This window comes from Triticum urartu, chromosome 7 (assembly GCF_003073215.2).
Source record: "Triticum urartu cultivar G1812 chromosome 7, Tu2.1, whole genome shotgun sequence".
Lineage (NCBI taxonomy): Eukaryota > Viridiplantae > Streptophyta > Magnoliopsida > Poales > Poaceae > Triticum > Triticum urartu.
Genome location: NC_053028.1, coordinates 498,035,092 through 498,044,982, shown reverse-complemented (window position 1 = coordinate 498,044,982; position 9,891 = coordinate 498,035,092).

Genomic DNA, 9,891 nt, shown 5'->3' with positions numbered 1-9,891 from the left:
TCTGAGAGAGAACCACCTACTCATGTGTTGAGACCAAGACATTCCATTCCTACCATATGAATCTTGATCTCTAGCCTTCCCAAGTTGCTTTCCACTCAAATCTTATTTCCACCAAATCCAAATCCTATGAGAGAGAGTTGAGTGTTGGGGAGACTATCATTTGAAGCACAAGAGCAAGGAGTTCATTACCTACACACCATTTGTTACTTCTTGGAGAGTGGTGTCTCCTAGATTGTCTAGGTGTCACTTGGGAGCCTCCGAAAAGATTGTGGAGTTGAACCAAGGAGTTTGTAATGGCAAGGAGATCGCCTACTTCGTGAAGATCTACCGCTAGTGAGGCAAGTCCTTCGTGGGCGATGGCCATGGTGGGATAGACAAGGTTGCTTCTTCGTGGACCCTTTGTGGGTGGTTGCTTCTTCGTGGACCCTTCGTGGGTGGAGCCCTTCATGGACTCGCGCAACCGTTGCCCTTGGGTGGAGCCCTGTGTGGACTCGCGCAACCGTTACCCTTCGTGGGTTGAAGTCTCCATCAACGTGGATGTAGGATAGCACCACCTATCCGAACCACGGGAAAAACATCCGTGTCTCCAATAGCGTTTGAATTCTCCAAACCCTTCCCTTTATATTCTTGCAAGTTGCATGCTTTACTTTCCGCTGCCCATAAACTCTTTGCATGCTTGCTTGAATTGTGTGATGATTGCTTGACTTGTCCTAAAATAGCTAAAATCTGCCAAGAACTAAAATTGGGAAAAGGTTAAGTTTTTATTTGGTCAAGTAGTCTAATCACCCCCCCGCCACCTCTAGACATACTTTCGATCCTACAAGTGGTATCAGAGCTTTGGTCTCCATTTGCTTGATCTCCATAGCTTTTGGTGGTCATAGCCTTGGTTTCACAACCTAGGAGAAGTATGGCGTCTAGCGAGGGAAATTATCACCGTAGAGGTCCTTACTTTGATGGTACTAATTTTGCTAGTTGGAAGCATAAAATGAAAATGCATATTCTTGGACATAACCCCGCTATTTGGGCTATTGTGTGTGTTGGTCTGCAAGGTGACTTCTTTGATGGGAGAGAACCAAACCATGAAGCTACCGCGGATGAGTTGAAGATGTTGCAATACAATGCTCAAGCTTGTGATATTCTCTTCAATGGATTGTGCCCCGAAGAATTCAACAAAATCAGCCGCCTTGAGAATGCAAAGGAAATTTGGGACACTTTGATTGATATGCACGAAGGTACCGACTCCGTCAAGGAATCCAAGTTGGATGTGCTTCAAAGCCAACTTGACAAGTTCAAGATGAAGGATGGTGAAGGTGTCGCTGAAATGTACTCTAGGCTTGCTCTCATCACAAATGAGATTGCCGGCTTAGGAAGTGAAGAGATGACTGATAAATTCATCATCAAGAAGATCCTAAGAGCCTTGGATGGAAAATATGATACCGTGTGCACATTGATCCAAATGATGCCCAATTACAAAGATCTCAAGCCAACGGAAGTAATTGGAAGAATTGTTGCTCATGAGATGTCACTTAAGGATAAAGAGGAACTTCACAACAAGTCAAGTGGTGCCTATAAAGCCTCATGTGAAGCCCCTACATCATCAAGTGAGAAACAAGACTTCAATGAAGAATTGAGCTTAATGGTGAAGAACTTCAACAAGTTCTACAAGAGTAGAAGCAAAGATAGAAGCTCCAAGTCAAGGTCCTACAATGACAAAAGATCTTCTAGTCGAGAGCGAAACTGTTACAATTGTGGAAGACCCGGACACTACTCCAATGAGTGTACGGCTCCCTACAAGAGAAGAGAAGATTCTCCAAAAAGAAGAAGCAAAGGATCACCACCAAGAGAGAGAAGGAGTAGAGATGATCGTTATGAACGAAGATACTCACGGAGAAGCAAGGATTCAGAAAGGAAGGAAAAATCATCAAGGAGCTACACAAGACGAAGACATCAAGCTCATGTTGGTGAATGGGTATCCGGCCCCGCCCCCCCAGCCACTCCGAGAGAAGTTATCACTCCGACTCCGAAGATACTCAAGATGAAGGTGTTGCCGGTCTAGCACTTGTGTCAACCAACTCCTACGACATATTTGACTCACCAAATGAAGGAATTGGGAGATGCTTCATGGCCAAAGGTCCTAAGGTAACACACCCCGAGTATGTTGATTTCAATAGTGATGAAGATGACTTGTTAGGTGATGATTTGCTTGGTGACAACTCTAGTGATGAATACTATGATGAAAGACCAATTAATCATGCTAATCAAGATAAAACGAGTGACAATGATAAGGAGAAGATTGAGGCTCTAACTAAAGAACTAAAAACTCTTAAGTTGGCTCATGACACTATCTTCGAATATCATCGAGAACTTTTAAGAGCTCATGAGAAACTACGCTTTGAAAAGCTCAATCTTGAGCAAGAGCATGAGTTCTTAAAGGCAATCAATGATGATCTCCGCAAGAAAAGTTCTTCTTACATTGCCAAGCGTTTACTCTTATCCACTTACATGCCTCAAGTCAAGTCTAACAAGAAAGATTCTTCCTCTAGTTGTAACAATGATCATGCTAAATTCAATATTGTTGCTTCTAGTAGTTCTCTTGATTCCACTAATGATTCTCTTAGCCAAGTTACACTTGAGCAAGAAAATAGCTTATTGAAGGGAATTATAGAGAAAGGAGTGTACAAAAGCCTTGCCGGGAGTAAGCAATTCGAGGAAATTGTGCGCAAGCAAGGAATGCACCGGAAGAATCAAGGTGTTGGTTTTGAACGAAAGTTCAATGCCAATGGAGTTGAATGGGAAGAAGATCAATACCCCAAGACAAAGTTTGTCCCTCAACAAGAGAAGTTTTTCAAGGGGACACAAGCTCAAGATGATCTACCACCACAAGACTACGAGCAAAAAGGCAAGGACAAGCTTCAAGAGGAAATTGATGCATTTGAAGAAGCTCCTAAGACCTTAGTCAAGTGGATTCCCAAGACAACTTCAAGTTCCACTTCATCAAGTACGACTACAACTCCAAGGATTCCCATCAAGATGATGTGGATCCAAAAGAAGAAGAACTAGAGAGTTCTTGAGGGTGACTCCGCCAACATACTTCACTCTTATCATTTTGGCAAGAACAAGTGCAATCAACTTCCACATCTTGCACTAGTTTAAGGAGTCACAAACCCTCTTGTTGGTAAGACAAGGGACAAGGTAACCTAAAAGTTTTCATGGACATCATCTTTTGTGTGCATCACTCTATGTCTATGGATATCCTTGTTTGTTCCTTGTGGGACTAACCCATGTAGGTATTGAAAGTGCAATTCACTCAAATGGATAGCTCCAAGAGATCTACATCAACATTGAGCATCCACATCTTCAATGTCTACATGAAGTCATCATCGACAAAACCCAAGGTTAGTTCATCCCTCTTAGGGGGGATATCACATCTAGGGGGAGCTTTACTCTAAGACTGAGCTAAAGCAACTCTAAAGATGTGAACAAAACAATGCTTTATGTAAAAGTGGTAACCCCACTTGAGCTTAAACGATGAGTATGACCTACGATCAAGTGTTCTCACTTGACTCCTAAGTCAATATACTCATATATAGATGACCTAGTCATCGCAAATTGCTTGATAGATGCTAGAATTGGTTGTGCATGCTTTGCCACATATTTCATTTGCTATCTTATTGTGTGAGCATGCTGATTGCATATTTTACTCATTCGAGGACATCCACTTGTTGCTTTGATTGTTCGGATTTATCTTCTTTTGCCAAGTGGATGGACAAGAATGCCTAAGAACCTCCTCTAGCTATCTATGCTTTTCTCGTCTCAAACTCTATTCATGCTGCATCACAAAATTTGATCAAGTCAGATTCGAACCACTCTGTGTGAGGAGCACTCGGAGTCCCCGATTCGTCATAGACTTAAACTTCCAAAACCTCTTTATGATTCTCGGTCTGACCGATACTCCACTTTCGGTCCTACCGAGATCATGAAGTTGATCTAAGTTTTCAATCTCGGTGCAACCGATTTGAACCTTTCGGTCTCACCGAGTTTCAGTAACTGCACGCAGTTATGAATCTCGGTGCCACCGAGTTGTTCAACTCGGTCACACCGACAGGGTCGGGCTATATATAGTCACGGGCAAAATTTGGAAATTTCTCCGAACCCCTTCGCCCGCGCGATAGCCTGCTCTGCCCCCGAGGTCTCCGGATCGTCTTCTCGCCGCCAATAGCCTCCAGTCGCTGGTCTCCATCGCCGTCAACGGGATTTCTGCCCCGCCGTTGCCGCCGTAGCAAGTCCCCGCCGAACTAGGGTATGGACTTGATCTTTGTGCTATTCCTCAATCTGATTCCAAGCACATTGTGATCATATTGTTTCTGGCCATGTTTGATAAACTTCTATCCAGTCAAAACGCTCATAGATTAGGTTTGATTCGAAAATTCTAGGTTTAGGTTTCCGCCGAAACCATCTCGGACCCACCGAGTTGAAAAACTCGGTCCCACCGATTTGGCTTATGCCATTGCACAAGTGAGACTCGGTCTGACCGAGAATTACTTATCGGTGTGACCGATTTTTGAACTCAGTGAAACCCTAGCAGTCTCGGTGCCACCGAACTGTGACTTGGTCCTACCGAGTTCACTAGTTTAGGTTCCAAAACTGCTTCGGTATCACCGAGTTTGAAAATCGGTAGATCCGAGATGATTTCAGTGGGAAACTAAAACTAAGTTTTTGAATCATTCTTTTTGCAAAAATCTCTGCATTTTGTGATGCTCATCCACTCTATCTCCTCTATAATCTATTCACAGGGTCAGCAGTCAGTTTGCAACATGTCAGACCAGAGTGACAGCCAAAACTTGTCAGAGCAGCAAGTGCAGTTGAGTGAGGGCACTAGCCCCTCAAGTTCCTCAGATGATGGCAGCAGGAGCACACCCAGCAACCTGCCTAAAGCTGCCACGAGACAAAGGAAGAAGAAAACCTCAGATTCTGAAGATGAGGACTATGTGGCAGAGGAAGAGGCCAGTTCTAAGAGAGTTGAGCCAGCTCAAGGCTCAAAGCCAGGCCTGAAAATCAAAAGGCCAGCAGGCAGGCAGCCCATGTCAAAGGCTAGAGCCTCAACTGAGAAGCCTGCTCCCATTGAGCCCGTTGCAGCTGAGGGCAAGAAAAGGAAAGAGAGAGTGAAGAAGACTGTGGCTAGAGTGCTTGGGACGGCCTCCATCATGGTAGAAGAGGAGGAGGAAGAAGAGGCAGCTGCACCAGCGCCCAAGGCAGCCAAACTTATGGGAGATGCCATAAGGTCAGGGGGAGCTGCATCCAAGCCCAAGGAAGCACCTAAGGCTGCATCTAAGCCTAAGAGTGCACCAAAGAGAAACACAAGAAGCATCCCAGCCACTGAGAAGAACAAGGCCCCAGTACCTGAGACTGTTGCAGAGGAAGAGGAAGAGAGTGTCCTTCGGAAGCTCAAGCCCAAGATCCCAGACCACAACGATGCTCATCCTGTGGCTGAGGATATGAAGCTCAGGAGAGACTCAGGGCTCAGGAAGTGGAGAGAAGCAGATCCATATGCTTCTAGGAGAAGGACTGCAGTGGACTACAGATTTCATACCAAGGAGCAGCAAGATTTCTATGAGACAGTGCTACTTGACAAGAAGCCAATCGTATGTGACATGAGATGGGTCGACTGGACCTATATCAAGGACAATGAAGAGTACTACCCAGGAGTTCAGGACAGCTTCAAGGCATGTGGAGTAGAGGACTTTGTTGGGCAGAAGCTCACAAAGTGGAACGAGGAACTCATCATGTAGTTCTACTCCACAGCTCACTTTTATCCAAATGGGAGGATTACATGGATGTCTGAGGATACGAGGTACCACTCTACTGTTGAGGAATGGGCGAAGCTGATCAATGCCCCAGAGGAGCAAGCAGATGACTTGGACATTTATGCCAAGAAAAAGATGGACCACAACTCCATGTCCAACATGTACAAGGAGATTCCGAATGAAGCACTTGACACATTCAAGTTTGGCTCAGTGCATTATCTGCTCTCAGGATTGCCTATGATCAACTGCATCCTTAGGCACACCCTTCTGCCCAAGTCTGGAGATCACAAGATGATCAGAGGTCACGCGATCAATTTGCTTCATGTTTTTGACGTGCCTCAAAAATTCAAAGTTATGAGCCTCATAGTGGAAACGATCAAAAGGACTGCGGTAGATCAGAAGAGGAGCTGTGGATATGCCCCTCAGATTCAGGAGCTCATCAACTCCAAGATGGGCACGGGCGTATATTTGTTGGATAAGGAACACCTGCCCATCCGTCCAGATTTCGAGAACAATGAAGTTGTGATGACAGAGAATGAACCATCATCTGCCCATGCACAAGCTCAGAAGGAGAAGGCGAAGAAGGAGAAAGCTGCCAGGATGCCTACTCAAGCGGAGGCATCTGATTACTTCCTGAAAACCAAACAAGAGCAGCTCAGTTACTTGATTGCGTCCACCCTGCAGATTGAGCAGAGTATAGCCACCTGACTCAGAACCAGGCAAGTTTAGAGAGGATCATGGAATAGAGGTTCTATGACTTGGACATCAAGGTAACAGAAGTTCAGTCTGCAGTGGAGCAGCTCCAGGAGGACATGAATGAGAGGAGAGGCAGGACCACGACTCATGCGTTTGCGAGGGTGCCACGAGGTCCGAGGTCGTCTGCACTGCCAGTTGCTGACACCAGAGCCACTACTTCAGCACCAGCTACAGCCTCAGCTCCAGCGTCTACCTCAGCTCAAACTCCAGCGACTACTTCAACATCTACAGAAGCCTTCGTCCTTGGAGTGATCCGGACTCCACCACCACCTGAAGATCAAGCCTGAGCGTCGATCTAGTGCTATGCATTTTCTAGGAACTTTCTGGTAACTTGTTACCAAAGGGGGAGAAGATGTATAGATCATAGGCTTCGAGAGAGAGAGTGTTGCTTTTCTATCTTGCTTTATTTGGTGGTTTTATGAACCTTTTCTGCTTTTGAGTGCTTGATACTATGTCATTATTTGTGAGACATCGATGATCATGTGTTTGATCATAAGCTACACTTAATGTTTGCTTAATGCTTGCTTAAATATTATCATTCTATCTATCGTTTGTGATCATCCACTATTCTTGGTGATGAGTGCATGTATTTCATTCTTATCATTTTGAGCGCTCCACCAAGATGTATGTGACATGGAATAGTAACCCATGACTCTAACTCTTTGTGCATTTGCAGTCCAAAGCAAATTTAAATATGCACAAATTTAGGGAGAGCTCTTACTTATCACATACTTCTCAAAGCGACGATATATTTCATGATTATTATCATTTGTAGAAGCTTTGATCTATATGTTGTCATCAATTACCAAAAAGGGGGAGATTGAAAGTGCAACTATCCCTAGGTGGTTTTGGTAATTCATAACAACATATAGCTCATTGAGCTAATGCTATTCCAAGATGATTATTTCAGGAAAGCTCAATGATTGGCATGGCATGGATGTGAAAGTAGAACCCTCAAAATGCTAAGGACAAAGGATTGGCTCAAGCTCAAAAGCTCAAGACTCTTCACTTTATATTTTAGTGATCCAAGATCACATTGAGTCCATAGGAAAAGCCAATACTATCAAGGAGGGATGAGGTGTTGCTTAATGACCCTCTTGCTTCATGTTCTTAATGATATGCTCCAAAACCTTCTACTACTTTCCCATATCCACATATGACCTAAACTCTAAGCCAAACTCGGTCCTACCGATTCTTCCTATCCGGCGCCACCGAGTTTCACTTGTCATTAGCCACTGCCAAACCCTAGCAATTCGGTTCTACCGATAAGGATCTCGGTCCACCGAGATGGGGTTGCAAACTCTCTGTTTCCCTTTCGTAACTTTTCGGTCCACCGAAAGAGCGAATCGGTCCCACCGAGATTGCAATGTAAACTCAGTGTTTCCCCTTTGTAACTTTTCGGTCTCACCGAGTTCCACTCGGTCTCACCGAAAGAGCAAATCGGTCCCACCGAGTTTGCCTGACCAACTCTCTGGTTAGCTAATTACCAAATTCGGTCTCACCGATTTGTGTAATCGGTCTCCCCGAGATTACGTTATGCCCAAACCCTAACCGAATTGGTCCTACCGAGTTGCATGTCAGTCCCACCGAAATTCCTAACGGTCACTAGGTTTACTATTTCGGTCAGACCGAGTTTTCTGATTCGGTCCCACCGAGATTGGTAAATTGTGTGTAACAGTTGGATTTTGTGTGGAGGCTATATATACCCCTCCACCTCTTTCTCATTCAGTGACAGAGAGCCATCAGAACACACACATCATTCCAACTCATTTGTTCTGAGAGAGAACCACCTACTCATGTGTTGAGACCAAGACATTCCATTCCTACCATATGAATCTTGATCTCTAGCCTTCCCAAGTTGCTTTCCACTCAAATCTTCTTTCCACCAAATCCAAATCCTATGAGAGAGAGTTGAGTGTTGGGGAGACTATCATTTGAAGCACAAGAGCAAGGAGTTCATTACCTACACACCATTTGTTACTTCTTGGAGAGTGGTGTCTCCTAGATTGGCTAGGTGTCACTTGGGAGCCTCCGACAAGATTGTGGAGTTGAACCAAGGAGTTTGTAAGGGCAAGGAGATCGCCTACTTCGTGAAGATCTACCGCTAGTGAGGCAAGTCCTTCGTGGGCGATGGCCATGGTGGGATAGACAAGGTTGCTTCTTCGTGGACCCTTTGTGGGTGGTTGCTTCTTCGTGGACCCTTCGTGGGTGGAGCCCTCGTGGACTCGCGCAACCGTTGCCCTTGGGTGGAGCCCTATGTGGACTCGCGCAACCGTTACCCTTCATGGGTTGAAGTCTCCATCAACGTGGATGTAGGATAGCACCACCTATCCGAACCACGGGAAAAACATCCGTGTCTCCAATAGCGTTTGAATTCTCCAAACCCTTCCCTTTATATTCTTGCAAGTTGCATGCTTTACTTTCCGCTGCCCATAAACTCTTTGCATGCTTGCTTGAATTGTGTGATGATTGCTTGACTTGTCCTAAAATAGCTAAAATCTGCCAAGAACTAAAATTGGGAAAAGGTTAAGTTTTTATTTGGTCAAGTAGTCTAATCCCCCCCCCCCCTCTAGACATACTTTCGATCCTACAGAGTGGCAGAGGGTTTAGTATGTTGGTCCTTTGTCGGTTCTAGCAGATTACTCAGGAGTCTGATGGTTGTTCGATGTTTGGACTTTGTGCAGTGGTGGCACTAGTCCTTCAGATAAGCTTGGAGGGGGTTGCTGATGTGGTGTCTACTAGTGTGTGGCGAGTAGATCACTACTGCATAATAGGCCTGCAGTGGCAGCGAGGTGATTAGGGGCGTCCACTATTGACATCCGGCCACTGCTAACTGGTCATTAGTGGTGGGTAAGCTGCCCATCACTGGTATTATTTAGACTATTGGAGGGTAGTGATTGATGTCCACTAGGCAAAACGAAAAAACACTACCGTGGCATCATTTCTGGCTGTCGTGACAACTTTTTCAGTTTAACAGTAATAGTATCGTAAAAGGCACAATATATTCATACAACATACTTTAAGAACACATTTTAGTTGAACTACTATCTTATGTTTAACACTTACACAATGAAGTGCTAGTACGATACAACTACACGTAAGAACTTGGGACCAGCACCGAAAACTACTATGGTGACTGGGGGTGTTGAACCATAGCTAGATGTCATCGTTATCATATACTTCATAAAGAAACATCATGAACGCCTTTGCACCTTGCATCCATAATTCTATTATGATATGTCTCCAATGAAGGAAGCCAAATTTGTTCGGTGTGCCTCCTTGGTGATAATAAGAGGCAAGGGGTGTGCCATTTTTTAGCATGGTCATCTTG